Here is a 17,712-nt window from a genome sequence, read left to right on the forward strand (position 1 = left end):
AAAGAAGGGAGACCCCAGCAAGAGCCGCTGGAGGGATGCCGTGGTGGGGCTGGACAGGGCCAGATGCTCTCCCCCTGCTTAACCTAAAGGGCATCACCGCTTTGCTGGGTGCTCCATTGCTCAGTCCACAGGGGGACCTTGCCTCTCCAAGCAGACCAGGCTAATAATTACTTGACTTTTATTTGAACATCTGCGCCCTGCCTTTCTCCACAGGCCCCAAGTATCCCATAGAAAGCAAAAAGGTCATTTCCCAAGGCGCCATGAAATGGGGCACCCCCACATGCTGTGGGGGCAGAGCAGGCACTGGAAAACTACCCCTAGAAGACAAACAACCCTGTTCAAAGCAGCCGTTGAGCAGCAACTGTTACCCAGAAACCTTCAATGATAGAACCCTGGCCCTGTTTGAGCAGGAATAACTCTCCTTCTGGCCTTCCTCTTCCCTGGGGGTTTCCAACCTCTCCTCCTGTGCCTTTCAAAGCAACCCAAGAAAAGTGTCAGGAGATAAGGATCAGAGGAGGATCTGGGGCCCAATTCTCACTCAGCCTGAAGCTCCCTTGGGGGAATTGGGGCCAATCTCTTGCTACCTACCCAACCTTAAAAGATGGTTGTGAGGCTAAAAGATGAGTGGGGAGCAAAGGAAGAGATCCATGTACATTCATTGCCCTGAGCTTTCGGCCAAAGGGTGGGTAAGACTATAATTGCTTGCTAGTGGCAAATTAGTATAAGTATTCTGTCTATTTTGTGGGGAAATGTCTAACGTGATGCCTGTATAATTCACAGTTACATCTGGGGAATAGCTACAGCGAGAAAGAAGGTAAGCAGCTTCTTCTTCTACTTATCCTCCTCCTCCTCCTCCTCCTGCTCCTCCTCCATAAGCTTCTATACAGTGTTGGGTTTATTCATTTTTTGATAAGTAAAGAAGCACATTTTCATTGATGCCAAAAGCCAGGAGAAATTAACCAGTAGGGTGCACATTGTGGGGTGCCTCTGTTATGGCAAAAGAGATATTTCCAGACTGGATTGGGCAAGGTTCGGACCACAATGTGGGTCTGGACATTTAAATTTGCATTCTGATTGGGCAAGATCTCCAGGATTTTTAAATTGTATATAGAATTGGGCAAGATCAAGGCCTGTGTGGGCCTCGATTTTTAAATTGCATCCCCCAGCTTGACATTGACATTTGTATTCTGATTGGGCAAGACCTCTAGGGTTTTTAAATTCTGTAAGGAATTGGGCAAGATCAGGGCCTGTGTGGGCCTCGATTTTTAAATTGCATCCCCAAGCTTGACTGAGCACACAATCTCTAGGTTCCCTTAGAGTGAATTGGGCACGATACCATTTTTTTTAAATTTCCATGTCTGGGCAGCTTTAAGCCAGTGGACTGGAGTCCCATGAGCTTGGAATCTCCAATGGCTCAACTGGGCAAGACAATTGGTGTCTTTAAATTCTGTCAGGACCTTGTGGACATATTTTTCAGCCAGGGGTGTAGTGTTAAATTTGGATCGACTGACCACCCACTTTTATTCATGCTCTTGATCAAGTCTGAATCAAATGGATCACGTTGCGTGTTTTATATGCGCTGTGTCCCAGGTTTTGAATGACCCATGAAGAGATGACTTCTTGTTTAGTGCACTCATGGCCATCTCGGATCCTCATTCCTTACTCAAGGAAAGCATTGATTTTGAATGCTGGGCTCAAGTTTTTGATGTTTTTCTGTCTATTGATAAAATGGAAGGAATCATTTCACATGCAAATGTTTAAATTGGTTGTGTCAGGCAAGGGTTTTGAGAACTGTCTTGATTAAAGAAATAGTCTGATTGCCTTGTCAGTAAGAAAGGTGCCTGCAGCCTAGGTGCAAATCATGCTATCTTGCACAGACACAAAAAGCCTTGTGGAAGGTTGTGTCTTTGTTGAAGATGATGTTAAGCATTTTAGCATTCAAGACTCTTCAGATATGGATCGCATGAACGCCCGGCCTGAGAAATTGACACAATATTGAGCGGAGGTGAATGCACCTGCTTAAGGAGAGGAAGGCAGATCACCAAAGGCGGCAGGAGTCCTGTGATGAGGATGGGGTAAGTAACTGGGCCTGACTGGTTGGATGATGCCCCATCTGTATTGGGCTTCTTCCATAACAGATGCCGAATTAGTAGATAAATGTAAGGCAGTCTAACATTTCTCAATGACTCTCTTACAGAGGTTGGGAGAAGCTAAGAAGAAGGAGAGAAGAGACTCTACAGTGGAAGAACACACTTTGGGAAGAGCAGGATCAGCCCCTTTATCATTTCAGTTTCCCTCTTCTGCTGCAACTTCTTCAGTTCGACAATATCCCCTTTTTGTAATCTGGTGACCGGAACAATACACAGTAAGTTTTCCAAAAGTGACAAAATACCAGGCTCTAATTTCCACAGGCACCATGAAATTGGGCCACACACTTCATGCAGTGGGGAAAAAGCAAGCCGTAAAAAATGACTCCTCCTCTTCCTGGCCCCAAAGCCAGAGCAGACTCGCCCACAAATCCTGTTCAAAGCAGGCCTTGATCAGCCACAGTAAGCATTGGAACCCTGGCCCAGTTTGAGCAGGGAGAACAGTATGACTGGTCTTCTCCTCCCTCAGGGTTGCCATCTTGCCCTGACCTTGCAGCTTTCAAAGCAACCCAAGCAATGTGCCAGGCGTCAGTATGTGATCAGGACTTGGCTTCCAATCCTCACCCAGACTAAAGGTCCATGGGGGAAACTTGAGCAATCTCTTGCTACTTTCCCTGCATTATGAGACAGTTGTGAGGTTAAATCATGAGTGGGGAGCACAGGAAGAGATGGATGTACATTGCCCCAAGCTTTTGGCCAAAGGGTGAAATGAAAAATTACTCAGAACATTGCCTAACACAATGTCTGTATAATTCATAGTTACTTCTGAGGAACAGCTACAACTGGAAACAAGGTCAGCTTCATGTTGTTGTTGCTGTTGTTGTTGTTATACCCCAGTAAGCTTCCATACCACCTTGGGTTTATTCTCTCTTTTTGACAGTTAAAGCACCACATTTTCATTGATGCCAGGAGATGTTGAACAGTAGGGCACACATCCTGGGGTGCCTCTGTTATGGCACAAGAGATATTCCCAGACTGATTGGGCAAGGTTTGGACCACAATGTGTGTCTGGACATTTAAATTTGCATTCTGATTGGCAAGACCTCTAGGGTTTTTAAATTCTGTAAGGAATTGGGCAAGATCAGGGCCTGTGTGGGCCTCAATTTTTAAATTGCATCCCCCAGCTTGACTGAGCACACTGTCTCTAGGTTCCCTTAGAGTGAATTGGGCATGATACCATCTTTTTTAAAAAATTCCATGTCTCGGCAGCTTTAAGCCAGTGGACTGGAGTTCCATGAGCTTGGAATCTCCAATGGCTCAACTGGGCAAGACAACTGGTGTCTTTAAATTCTGTCAGGGCCTTGTGGACATATTTTTCAGCCAGGGGTGTAGTGTTAAATTTGGATTGACTGACCACCCACTTTTATTCATGCTCTTGATCAAGTCTGAATCAAATGGATCACGTTGCCTGTTTTATATGCGCTGTTTCCCAGATGCTGAGTGACCCACAAAGAGATGACTTCTTGTTTAGTGCACTCATGGCCATCTCGGATCCTTATTCCTTACTCAAGGAAAGCATTGAGTTTGAATGCTGGGCTTAAGGTTTTGATGTTTTAATGTCTATTGATAAAATGGAAGGAATCATTTCACATGCAAATTTTTAAATTGGTTGTGTCATGCAAGGGTTTTGAGAACTGTCTTGACTAAAGAAATAGTTTGCCTTGTCAGCAAGAAAGGTGCTTGCAGCCTAGGTGCAAATCATGCTATCTTGCACAGACATAAAAAGCTTTGTGGAAGGTTGACTTTGTTGAAGATGATGTTTAGCATTTTAGCATTCAAGGCTCTTCAGACATGGATTGCGAGAACGCCTGGCCTGAGAAATTGACACAAGATTGAACGGAAGTGAATGCACCTTCTTAAGAAGAGGAAGGCAGATCACCAAAGCCGGCGGGAGTCCTGTGATGAGGATGGGGTGAGTAACTGGGCCTGACTGGTTGGATGAAACCCCATCCGTACTGGGCCTTTTCCATACCAGGTGCCAATTTTTAAAATTTTTTTAAAAAGTTCGGCACTGACATTTCTTAGTGACTCTTCTACTTAGTTTGAGAGAAGTTAAGAAGAAAGCCAGAAGAAACTCTACATTCATCTCATGCACTTTAGTAAGGGAAGGACCAGCCCCTTGATCATTTCAGTTTCCCTCTGCTGTACCGATTGCAGCTCAACAGTATTCCTTTTTTTTGCAGTCCGGTGACCAGAACCATGAAGAGTAGTTATCCCAACTGTGGCTATCCTGTAGATGTTTGACTACAATTCCCATGATCCCTGACTAGCGGCCACTATGGAAGTCATCCTAACTTCAACTGACTTGGATGTATGTCTTTTTGCATTAGCTTGAATTCTTTTCCAAGCTATTCCAACCAGAGATGCATATTCCTAGTTGTCAGCGTCGCCAGAGGTTTCCAGAGGCCTCTCCCTTTTAAAGGTAGCTTGCTTGTTCAAATCCCTATGGATCTCTTCTCTATGTGTTGCTGATGGAGATGCTTCTCCCCAAATAAAACCATAAACCATGCATTCGCTTCACAGTGGGTGGGAGGTTGCGGGACAGATAGGTCCCTACCTGCATGAGGTCTCACTTTTATTGTTGCAGACTTCTGCTTCTTGGTCAGAATTTTAGATCTGCAAAACCGTGTTGGAGAGAAGGACAGCCCACTCCATCCATCGGAGCTCTTTTTACCTCAATGATATTATCCTTATTATTGTTATTGATGTTGTTGTTGTTGTTACTGCCACTTTTAAGAGCATGCCATATCTCTGTTTCTCTGTCCTGATCCGTTCAATCAATTCTGTTCAGTGATTCTTTTCTATTTAGCTGATTGGGGGGAGCAACTGTCCCCCTCCCGGTGTTGTTGCTGGGGTCTACCATCTTCCTTTTTAGATTGCGAACCCTTTGGGAGCCGGCTTTCATATTTTATCTATGTAAACTGCTTGGAGATGGAAGGGGAGCTGAAAAGGCTTGAGAACAGCAGAGATACTCTCAAGGCTGGCTTCTACGAATCCTTCGGTGGACTGCATCCTCCCCATGACTCCGATGACAGCAGCAATGGACTGAGAGAGAACCTACATTACGTGTTCAGGACTACAAAAATCCCCCTCCCCTTGGCCTCGTGCAGAGGGGAGGGAGTGTGTCCCAGTCCCGCTCTGCACGAGGCCCAAGAAGCGGGCCGATTGGCCCTTTGGGTTAGGGGGTGGGGTTTTGGCCGGGATCAGCCGATCCCCGCCCCATTCTCCTCAGTTTTGGCCGGGCATTCCCCTCCCTCCCTCCCTGGTACAGAGCGGGTCTAGCGACTGGTCGCCCAACGGGGCCGAGTAGGAATTTTTTGCTCCCAACGCATTGGCCACTGTTGGGTTTTTTTTCGCCTACTCCGTTCTGTGTTCCAGGTGTGTAGTTAGAGTTAGGCCGTTCACAATAGCAGTAACAGTGCGGGCGGGGTGGTAATTCGAGGGTTAGAACATTGGTGAGCACCCTTGGATATTTAAAAGGGTGATTGGTCAATCGCTCCTTTGTGGCCTGTGTGGTACGGGGAGAATGGATTGCCATGAAACCTGCTTCAGGACTTCACCAACCTTTGGGCTGAGCGGTCCGGGTTGGGCGAAGACCTTGAAGTATCCAGATCCTCTCTTACGAAAGGGGGGGTTGGCTTTGAAGGAATTGGGCGGGGCGTATCTGCCCGTTTCCCGAGCCAGGGTGTGTCGCCCAGTAAGGTGCTGGGTAGGACGTCAGAGTTCTAACCCGGTCCTCTTGGCCCGCACTGTTCTCTAAGGGTGATTAATCACCTGGTGTTCCAGTCCGCCATGTCTTTTGTTACAGTTAATAAAGTTGTGGCCCTTTTACCCATACTAAGTCTACGTGTCTTCTTGGGCTGGGGACAAGGATTCCACTTTTGTGTGCTGATCAGGTGCACACTGCCTTGATTCTTCCACTCGGAAGAAAACTCATTCCGCACACTGATGAAAAAGATCAGAGGGAACATTCAGAGGCACTCTTACCCCTGGATTTCTGGGTAAACTCTAAGGCCTCCACACATCCTGGGGGCCCCAACATCCTTTTTAGTCTATCCTGGCCCATTGTTTTCCAGGCGACTGAGCATGACTGTTGCCTGCACCGGAGTTGACTTCTGCTTTAAAGACAATGGGGGGAGTGGGGAAAGAAATATGTATGATGGAAATATGTTACTCCGCGTGCTGAAATGTTCCTGCTAATGCATATTTGCATAAATATAACTGCTTTTTAGTCATACATTCTTGTGAGTTCAATTTCTGTTTCCATTCTAAAGAACCCATGTGTAGATGATACTGCATGTGTCATGGTGTGTGTGTGTGTGTGTGTGTGTGTAAGGGATGGTGCTTAACTTGCAGGGGGGGGGGGAGCTCCAAAGGCCTTCAGTTCCAGGCTCCAAAATCACCTCGGTACACCTCTGGGAAAACTGCAAGGGAAGCTCTGATTCTCTTCTCCGCTCAGGGGAAGACAGGGGAAGGTTTTTCTCTCAGTTCCCCATTCTGCTCTACCACTGTGCTATACCAGATAGCACAGTAATAATCAGCCTCATCTTCAGCCTGGATATTGGTGGTGGTTAAATAGCCGTTGTCTCCAGAGGCAGAACCAGTGAACCGAGCTGGGATCCCTTCTCCTCTGCTGCAACCACTACAGTGCACAAAGCGAGGGGCCTGTCCAGATCTCTGTTGACATCAGTAAAAGCTGACTCAGCGACCACCACTGCTTTTCGAACAGTTTTTCGTGCTTTTCATGCTTTTCGTTTTGCTGTTTGGTCCAGGGACGCAGACTGGGAGGCAGGCTGTTTCACACTTGCCTGGGAATGGACACCTTTACAAAAAAGACAAAACAACAGTCAAGATATCCGTACATTAATGCTGCCTTCATATATCACATAACCATTTTCCCGATGAATACTGAAGATAAATTGCTTTGTGGTCAGAGAGCAATGTGATGCGGGCCCTGCATTCCCTTACCTGAGCAGTAATGGAGAAGCATCAAGAATAACAGAGTCCAGGCCATGGTGAGCTCTCTAGAGCAGTTTAACTGCCTGAAGTCAACAGAGAATCATGCGGGATCTCCCCCTTCCTTCCTTAAATCCTCCATCGCTGAAGAAAAGCCCCTTGATGCAAATTTGTTCTGTGATCATTGGCTCTGCTGGAGCTTCATAAAGTTGTGCCGTCAAGTTGGTGGCGACCCCTGGCAACCATAGAGCCCTGTGTGATTTTCTTTGGTATTCTATTCTTTGGTAGAATAGAATATTTTGGTATTCTATTCTTTGGTATTCTATTCTTTGGTAGAATACAGGAGGGGTTTGCCATTGCCATCTCCCACACTGTGTGAGATGATGCCTTTCAGCACCTTCCTATATTGCTGCTGCCCAATAGAGGTGGTTTCCATAGTCTAGGGAACATACCAGTGGGGATTCGAACAGGCAACCTCTGGCTCCCTAGGCAAGTTCCTTCCCCACTGTGCTATTAGGTGGCTTGGAGCTTCATAACCTCTCTGAAAATACGTGTTCCTCTAGGAACATAGGAAGCTGCCTTATATTAAATCAGACCACTGGTCCATCTAGCTCACTCCTTTCTATACAGACTGTTCGCAGCTTCTCCAAGGTAATGTAGGTGAAGAGATGAAATATTTTTCAAATCTAAGCTATATAGCAATGTAGGATTCAAATAAAGAAACAGAACACACAATTTGCTGTGTATGCTAAACACCTTTTGGAGTTTTTTGATCTTCAGAGATGATTCATAGATGTCAATAATAAATAAATAGCCATACAAGTCCTATTTAAACACATTTTGAGAACGTAACCACCAAGGACTTTGATTTTCCTCCACATGTACGGACGCCTTACAATCATTACATAAATGTTAATTTCCTTTGCAATTGAGAGAGCCAGGCAACTGCAATTTTTTTTTAAAGATACATACATTGGTTGATTGATTGATTGATTGTTCAAATAACAACCTCCTTCTACCTGGGTTCTACCCGGATTTGGGAGCTGTGTGTACTCCCAATTTTCAGTTGTGTGGAAGCAAGGTTGGAGGAAAACCTGGGTAGCTTTTCCTCCTACCTTACTTCCACACAATCGCTTCTCCAAAACCAGAAATTGGGAGCACAGATAGCTCCCAAACCCAAGTAGAACACAGTTTTGGATTGTGTGAATGACCTCGATATGTGACCAGGGTTTCTGCATTTAACCATATGCACACTTTGGCCCTGAGTGGCACAAGGCAAAGCAGAACCCCTCTAAAGGAGACAGTTGCAGGCACAGAACACATTCAGGTTAGGAAGCCCTCACTTTGAGAAGGAGGAATGAAGGTTTTTGTCTCAGTTCCTCATTCGCCTGTGCCACTGTGATACACAGCAGTACTCCACTCCCTGGCCCCACAGTAATAATTGGCCTCATCTGCAGCCTAGATGTTTGTGATGGTTAAATAGCCAGTATTCCCCGACGCAGACCCAGTGAACCGATCTGTCGTAAATCAGAAGGCGAGGGGCCTGTCCAGGCTTCTGTTGATGCCAGTAGAAGTAGTCACCCCAGTTATTACCACTGTGTCTTGTGCAGAATAGTTTAACGGTTTGGCCCAGGGACACGGACTGAGTGGCCAGCTGATTCACCGTTGGCTGTGTCCTGACACCTTTACAAGAAACACAAAACAGCAATCATGGCCTTAGTACCTTCTCCCTGCTCTGAGATAGCACATCATCGCTAGGTTTCTCCCTTAAATACAGAGCATCAATTGCTCTGCGGTCTGTGCTTCAGGTTATGCAAACTGCATCCTCCACACCCTTACCTGAGGCATAACTGAGAAACGTGAGGAGAAACAGGGACCAGGGCATGGTGGTGAAAGGTGAGGCAGGTGTGTAGATCTGTCTGGAATCTTCCTTCTTTCTTACATCCCCCAGGAACTGAGGAATGGTCCACCATGCAAATCTGCTCACACTCATTGGCTGTGGTCGAAATGGAACTCCTCCACTGGATGAGGTGATACCTGAGCAGAGCCAATGACATGAGGTCAAGGTTGACCTCAATGGCATGAGACCAAGCTTGATCCATGATTTAAAGTAAACGTAAAACCACAAATTCATGCAATGTAAGTTGCCATAAGTTGCATTCATTTCCTGTAATTGTATATATTTTTTCTTTTTGTTTCTGTTTTTGTTTTCTGGTCGTGGACTGTAATAAATGTTAGCTAATCTCAAAAAAGAATGAAAAATGAAAGGCAATCAATGGCCATTGGGAGGATATACCACCCTCTTCCACTGCTTCATTTTATTTGTTACAGAGGGTGCATTTTCTTCTTGATGGATGAAACCGCATATGAACGGGGCCAGTCTCTAAACCATCCCAGAGTTCCAGACTATGTTCTTGGGTAGAGAAAGACATATTTTGGACCTTGATTGAAGCATAAATAGACAATAGAAATAGATTCTTTGTCATTGGCCTGGAAGCAAATTTTAAAAGTGTCCTCTACTCCCTTACCTGAGTAATAACTGAGAAGGGCAAGAATGCCCCTTCCCTTGGCCTCGTGCTGGGGGAAAGGCGATTTGTCCCAGCTCCCTAGCACGGGCCCCAAGAGGCTCCTGATTGGGCCTCAGCATCTGGTGGGCGGGGCTAAGGTTGCTGCTCCGGCAGCTCCCCACCCCGAAGGATCAGTTTGGAGCACGATTCCTCCACCCTCCTTTCCCTAGGAGTAGAGCGAGTCTAGAGGCTGGTTGCCCTCCTTGGGGGCCAAGTAGGAATTTTTGGCTCCCAACGCATTGGCCATGTTGGGGTTTTTTCCCCGCCTACTCCATTCTGCTACCCTAGCATCAATGGTCAGATAGTTAGGTCACGGCTTGGCATTGACAGTGCGGGATGAGTGGTAAGTAGATGGGATGGAACATCGGTGAGCACCCTTGGACAGTCAAAACGGGTGATTGGTCAATCGTTCCCTTGTGGTTTGTGCGGCCCAGGGAGGACGATTCGCCATGAAACCTGCTTCAGGTGCTTCACATAGCCATGGGCTGTGTGGTCTGGGGTGTGTGAAGACCTGGAAGGATCCAGGCCCCCGTGGGGGTTGGCCATGAAGGGAAGGGAGAAGGTTTTCCACCTGCTGCCTTCCTGAGCCAGGATGTGTCGCCCAAGAAAGGCACGGGGGAGGATGCGGTGGTCCAAACCCAGTCATTGCTAGGCCCCGCACTGTCTTGGGGAGGTGGGCTTAACCCTATCCAGTCCGCTAATCCAATTATAGTTTATCAATAAAGCTGTGACCCTTTTTACCCACTACATTTGTTGTCCGTGTCTTCTTGGCTGCTGGGGTCTGGCAACAAAGCACAGAGGCCGGGCCATGGTAAGCTCTCTCTTGAGGAGTGAGCTTTCTGAACCCATCAGATAACAGGGTGGGACCTTCCATGTCGGCTCTTCAATCCTTTGGAGCCACAGAGTGACACCCCCCATGCAAATTTGCCTTATGGTCATTGGCTTGCTTTCCAGCTCGTGTCTCCCCTGAGAATCTGAGTTGCTCAAGTCAGTCCAATGATCATAGGAGAAATGTGCATAAAGGAGATGATGCCAGATTTTGGAAGAAGCTGCTTGCTTTGCCCTGGATCAAAATCAGGCAGTGGTAGCAGAAATCACAATGAAAAAGGTCCCCAGGGACATAAAGAAAGGGCATTTTCAGAAACGATACCAGGAACTCCAATCACAATTTATTTAAGCTGGGGATGATGGGAGTTGTAGTTCCTCAACAGCTGGACAGCCAAGGTTGCCCACCCCTACCTGAAGGAGAATATCTTACAGCAGAGAGTGCTCCCATGTATTTTATTTATTTTTACATTTTATATCCCGCTCTTCCTCCAAGGAGCCCAGAGCGGTGTACTACATACTTGAGTTTCTCCTCACAGCAACCCGGTGAAGTAGGTTAGGCTGAGAGAGAAGTGACTGGCCTAGAGTCACCGAGCAGGTCTTATGGCTGAATGGGGATTTGAACTCGGATCTCCCCGGTCCTAGTCCAGCACTCTAACTACTGCACCACGCTGGCTCTTGGATGTAGTCACCCATCCAAAAGCAAACCAGCATGGACCCTGCATAGCAAAAAGAACAATCCATGCTCCCTTCTACAAGACCAACTCTCTTCCTCAGAGCCTCGAGTGCAGATTCTTTGACCATATGAAGCTCTGATTCAAAGCAGTTCTAATATGGGCCTGCCTCCATTTGTTCTGGAGCGGCTGGCTTTATTTTCAGAATGGATAGAAGCACATATGGATGGGTCCCATTCTGGATCGGACTAGAGTCCCAGGCTATGTTCTTGCATAGAGGATGATGTTCTTGCATAGAGAGGAGAGCTGGTCTAGCAAAGAGAGCTGGTATTGTGGTGGCAAGCATGACCTGCCGCCCTAGCTAAGCAGGGTCCAACCTGGTTGCATTTGAATGGGAGACCACATGTGGTAGCAAGCATGACTTTTCCCCTTAGCTAAGCAGGGTCTGCCACAGTTGCCTATGAATGGGAGACCACATGTGTGATCACTGTAAGATATTTCCCTTAGGGGATGGAGCTGCTCTGGAAAGAGCTTCTAGCTTCCAAGTTCCCTCCCTGGCAGCATCTCCGAGACAGGGCTGAGAGAGATTCCTCTCTGCAGATTTTGAGAAGCTGCTGCCAGTCTGTGTAGACAATACTGAGCTAGATAGACCAATGGTCTGACTCAGAATATGGCAGCTTCCTATATTCCTGTGTTCCTATGATATGTACTTGCATTCTATCTCTATACCTGATGGCGTTTAGTCAGGAAGGCCCAGAAAGAGCACCCATGGATGGCGAATGTTCTTCTGCTCCCCTTCACCACCCATGTGTGACCACACATGTGGCTTCTGGGCATCCTTCATTTGGTGCTATGTTGGGAAACTAGCCAGACATCCCCTCCAGAAGGCTAAAGTGGGAATCTCAAGCTTCCTATTGCAATGCATTCCAAGCATTGTGAGCTTGGCTTAATAGTTTAAAACAAGGTACTTGGACACAATCCAGTCCCTGACTTCTGCCCCCTAAGAGTGACTCAGTGGACTCAGTGAAGCCCAGGACATGTGCAAGCAGGAAAGGAAGGAAGGAAGCACACACACACTCTTCAGCACAAGAATGAACTGGGGGTCAGGACGTCAACCTTTCCAAAAATGAACACATTGCAGCAGGCTATTGTAAAGTATGGGATCTAGATTGGTTTTCAAATCAAACAAAACCACCCATAGACATCTCACACAAACTTTGCCACAAAGTTACACAGGATCCCAGACTATATCACAAAAGGAACATGTTAACCTGATGGACACACAGGACAACTAACCTTGCTGCCTTTAATCCAGAGGCCTATGTAAAGTGAGCTCACCACACCCTTAATGGAGCAGTGATGACAGGTAAGGGCGGTCCTTCCATGAGGCAAGGTCAGGCAGTTCCCTCAATGGGCAGATTATTGGGATGTCCGAGGGGCAGCAAGATGGCTACTGCTGCTCTCATTACCTAGGCACTTTTAAAAACAATCCTTACAAAACAATTTCAAAAACAGTCTAAAACCATGAACAACGAAAACATGTAAAGCCGTTAGAAAACCCTGGAAGGCCAGGGAGTTATTCGCACCTGGCTTCATGCTTCAGGGTCAATGTTGAGTGAAGACACTTCGAATCACACTCGTGACAAGGAGGGAAGCAGCCCCTCCCCTCTGCTCTCAGGTTTTCTTTTGGTGCAAGTTCACATCGCGTGCCTCCGTATTTTCCTTCTAGCCAATGGCGGGGTGGGGAGAGAGATTTCTAAAGCCTCTATCTGCATTCCTAAAAGATTATATCCCTCTTATCATGTGAATGATTCTACGTCAATGCCTCTCCCTATTTGCTCTGGAGAAAATCTCATTAAAAGCAGCATTTTAAAAACCCAGAAATACACCGAGATAAGCTAGAATTTGGGAGACAAAGCCCGATTTGTGTGTGGAGTGCTTCAAAGAATAATATTTGCAGCTGCTTGAGTCCCGAGCACTTGCTATGCACTGGTGGTTGAGATTTGGAAGGTTGTGATTTTACGAAGGAGACCTGTCTTTTCTGAAATAGGGAGGTCCTAGAAGGACGAAAGGAACGGTTAGTTGATTGAGAGTAGCTGGAAGGACAAAATGATATAGCAGCAGCAGAAGAAGAGGATTTGTTGCCCCTTGAGGAATTGTAGGCAGGTTGTTGGGAGGTCATAGGTCTTGCCATATTTTTCAGTTTTTGTCTCCTTTCCATTTTGTCTCCTTTCCAACAAGGGCCTGGCCATCAAAAGGTCAAATTCTCTCCTCTTCTTCTTGTTCCAGGTGCCAATGTAGATGAACACATCCACGTGTGCCAGCGAGGAGTTGCTGCAGCAAGCATTGAATGAACAGTCAGTGGCATGGCGAGACGTATATGGAGGAGCTGTTTGGAAAGGGGACAGGCCCAAGGGCATCTGCTTTTCTGCCTTCTGTGTCAGATGCTGCTGAATGGATTCTGTTCTTTGAACAGGACTGAGCAGAGTCCATTATAATGGAGTGAGGAGTAGGATGGCACAGAAGGAACTGATTGTCCCTGGCTTGAACCTTGTAAAAAACCTTCCAGCTTCTGAGAGGCAGGTGGCAAAAATGCCCAGCAAGCGTTGACAATGTCCATTCAAGCAGAGTTCAGTGGTAGGAAGAAAGAGTGCAAAGTTCCAGCATCAGTTGGCCCAAAAATGGGATCAGGAGGAGATTTAGGAGGTTCGTTAACCTGGATACCTAAAGAGGTAGCCATATAGGCCACTTGGTCAGTGAAGAGCTTCAGGTACTCCGAGGGAGGCAGAGGCTTTGGATCTTCAATTAGATCTGAAGGTGTGGAACCCCATGCGATGTCCAGGGCTGTTTCTGCATCTTCCTCTGAGGCGGATTCTTCAGTCGAGGAATCCGGTGGTAGGAGGTCAAAGTCCAGCTGCTTAGGTGGTTGAGTTCTCTTATCTCTTGACTGAGACCAAGACCTGCAGTGCTGAGGAGAGTGTGATCAGGACCGAGAGTCTGGATGGTCCAATCTCCCCGGATATTGGTTTCGATGTGGAGCCCAAGAGCAAGGGTGGAGATAGCGTTCTCTATCATCAATGACTGATCTGTCATCTAAGATGTAAGTGGAACGATCAGGCATGATCAGATGGAGAGTAGTCTCAATGTCGACGTTCTCAGTAGCAATACACTGGATCCTATGGAATAGCATTTAGGAGAGTACAGATGGTGAAGGGATTCCCTGTGACCCGGAGAGCGTTGGTATCACGTAGGGTCTCTTCTATATAGTCGGTATCGTGCAGGGAACGCTTTTCAGTCGTTGTTGAGAAGACCAGCTAGGGTTGATGGTATAATCCTCCATTTGAGCTGGGTTGGAGTCACGTTCAGGATTGGAGGGTGATCTTGGTGTGACTTCTCTGGTGTCTCTCTTGTTGGGAATGGAGCGGTCTCTCGAGTCTATGTTGGGAGCATCATGTTCCCCGCTTTGTCACTGTGCAGGCTTAGGGTCTGCAAATACCAAAATCACCTTTTTTGGAGTCAGAGCTGATGACTAAGATTTTTTTGTGATTTTAGACAGTTGAGATATTGGGGTGGGAATGACGAGCTTGACGGGCTGCACTCTATTGGCAGCACAGTGTAGTGTTTGCATTAACTTAGGAATCTTTTCATTTGTAGTTGGTGAAAGATGCTGAGAATAAAAAGAAATATAGAACAACTTTATTTAGTTAGGATGCACATTCCAAATTCCTGGGGAACCCTAGAAAAGGCTCGGTTTCAGGTCAGCACCAGCTGAGCCAGTGGCAACTGCCACCGTACTTCCCCAGATGATCTGAATAGGCAGCAGCAGGTTTCATGAAGAAGGTGGCATTTCCTTTAATATTTTGGCCCAAGCCCCAGAGACCAGTCTGGCTGCTGCATTCTTTATACATTCTGCATACTACAGACAAAAACTGCCCAATGTACAGTGCATTGCACTAGTGCAGTCTGGATCTTACTTGCATATGCACCACTGTTTCCAGCTGGTCTATCTCCAGGAATGGATGTAGCTGGCGTATCAGCCTAAGCTGACAGAAAGGCCTCCTGGCCACTGCCTCAACCTGAGAGACCAGGAAGAGGCTTGGGTCCAGAAGTACTCCCGGACTACATACGGGCTCTTTCTGGGAGAGTGTAACCCCATCCAAAACAGGCAGATCTGAGCCACTTCCTAAGTCCCAACTTCCCACCATGAGTACCTCTGTCTTCCTTGGATTCAGCCTCAGTTTGTTCTCCCTCATCCGACTCATCACGGACTCCAGGTAAGTCTATCGGGAAGTTAAGCCATTTCCTAATGAAGTTGACATGGAGAAAGAGGTTCGGGTGTCAGCATATGGGTAACACCCTGCACCAAATCCCTGACGATCTCCCCCCACCGTTCCATGTAGATATTAAAAAGCATTGGAGATAGAATGGAGCCCTGTGCAACCCCATACAATAGCTCTCATTTGGAAGAGCAACAATCTCCAAGCAACAGCATCTGGGACCTACATGAGAGGTAGGAGTGGAGCCACTGCAAAGCAGTGCCTCTCACTCCCTACCCCTTCAGGCGCTCCAGGAGGTGCCATGATTCACTGATATCAAAAGGATCTGAGAGAGATCCAAAAGGATCCACAGGGTCATACTCCCCCTGTCGATTCCCAATTGGAGATCACCCAACAGGCCATCCAAGTCCTTCTCAACCCCATAGCCCACGCGAAAGCCATTCTGAAATGGGCCCAGATCATCTGCTTCTTCCAAGACTGCCTGGAGCCGAGATGCCACTACCCTCTCAATCTCCTTGCCCTACCATGGGAGGTTGGAGACAGGCCTAGAATGGGATCCAATGCAGGTTCCTTCAACAGTGGTCTATTCATCGCCTTCCTGAGGCAAGGAGGCATCCTGCCCCTCCTCAGAGAAGTATTAATGATGCTTCCAAGACCCTCTCCAATAACCTCCTTGCTAGATTGTATAAGTCATGTTGGGCAAGGATCAAGAAAACAGGTAGTCAAGTGAAGTTTCCTAAGCAGGTTGCCCACATCCTCTGCACTCACAAATGGAAAATGATCCAATTTCACTGTGCAAGAGGAACTGCTGAACACCTCCACAGTAGGCTCTGCAGTACCTGTAGAGTCTAGTACAGTTCGATGAAGAGAGTTTTCATCTGCAAAAATCTCATTTGAAATGTCACAACGGGTAGCTGATGGATCCAAATACTCATTCAAGGCGGGAGGGCCATGCACTAGCCCTTTCACAACTCGAGACAACTCTGCTGAATGTGAACTTGCAGAAGCAATGCGGGCAGAAAATAACTGCTTCTGTGTTGCACGCATTTGATTGATGGATTAAGTGCCGTCAAGTCGGTGTCGCCTCATAGAGACCACATCATTTTGAGAATGGAAAGGCAAAATGTTCAGAGTAAAAAATGATTTTGCAGTCCCATGAATTCTTTGTTTTGCATCAATATTGTGTTTCTGTATCTTGTACCTTCTTCACATACTAAGTAATATAGCTAGCCCTGCTAACTTGGCCAAGAGGCTAACTTGGCCAAGAGGCACCTACAGGAGCTTCTGTAGGGTGAGATCACTGCACTTGAAATTTGAGCAAAAGCTTTGCAGAGCCTGCACATGATTGCTGTCTGGAACACAAGACCAAAGGCATGGAATCAGGATGACAGAAATGGTGATCTGCTGAGTCAAAGACAGCAGCCAAAACAGGAGGTTCATTGAGGCCGGGTGGGCCAAGGTATATGACGACACTTGGCTTGGTGGATCCTGGGTGGTTTAGACCTGCATTCAATGTTTGTGTGCAATTCCATATGGGAACACGAACCAGTGATCCTGTTCATATGCGTGCACAAAAGGTGTCAGGGTTTCCATATGAGAGCCACTTTCACTTTGACAAGCAACACGACTATAACACTGGGCGGGGGCGGGAACAAACATAAAATTGTAACCCTCAAAATAGTTTGCATTTGGGAAGACTTATTACTGAATGACCTAAAACCTGAAAGGAAGAGCCAGCTATTTGTACTTACATTAAATAAAACGAGAGGGAGAGAGAGTCCTTTCCTCTAGGAACTGGGATGGCTGTTTTGGAATTTGGACTGTTAGCCCATCCATCAGTAGTTCTAGCCTGTCAATAAAGAAAGAATGTCACATGATCCAGGCCAGTCAATCTAATACAGCAGAAGTGACTTTCTTTCCAACTAGTATCATTAAGGGGAGATATAAAAATACCCAACCCACCAACCAACCACTAGCAAAGTTGTACATCAGACACATAAACCTGGTCTACAAGGACAGCTGGTCTTGTGGTAGCAAGCATGACTTTTCCTCACAGCTAAGCATGGTCTGCCCTGGTTGCATATGAATGGGAGACTTGATGTGTGAGCACTGTTAAGATATTCCCCTCGGGGGATGGAGCTGCTCTGGGAAAGCAGAAGGTTTCAAGTTCCCTCCCTGGCTTCTCCAAGATAGGGCTGAGAGAGGTTCCTGCCTGCAACCTTGGAGAAGCCGCTGTCAGTCTGTGTAGACAATACTGAGCTAGATG

At 46.8% G+C, this 17,712-nt stretch overlaps 1 long non-coding RNA gene across 2 annotated transcripts; it reads right to left on the reverse strand.

Annotated features, from left to right (window-relative positions):
- Positions 1-6,574: 6,574 nt before the first annotated feature.
- LOC128346536 (uncharacterized) lies at positions 6,575-17,272 on the reverse strand. Of its 2 annotated transcripts, none has more exons than XR_008317031.1 (5): positions 17,198-17,272; positions 15,381-15,472; positions 12,756-14,836; positions 8,943-9,140; positions 6,575-6,969 (listed from the first exon to the last, which is right to left on the reverse strand). It is a non-coding gene; the product is annotated as an uncharacterized LOC128346536 (long non-coding RNA). The 2 variants fall into 2 exon arrangements; XR_008317032.1 differs by lacking the exon at positions 6,575-6,969 and adding an exon at positions 8,447-8,786.
- Between the last annotated feature and the right edge of the window lie 440 nt (positions 17,273-17,712).

The sequence above is a fragment of the Hemicordylus capensis genome, chromosome 2 (assembly GCF_027244095.1).
Source record: "Hemicordylus capensis ecotype Gifberg chromosome 2, rHemCap1.1.pri, whole genome shotgun sequence".
Taxonomy (NCBI): domain Eukaryota; kingdom Metazoa; phylum Chordata; class Lepidosauria; order Squamata; family Cordylidae; genus Hemicordylus; species Hemicordylus capensis.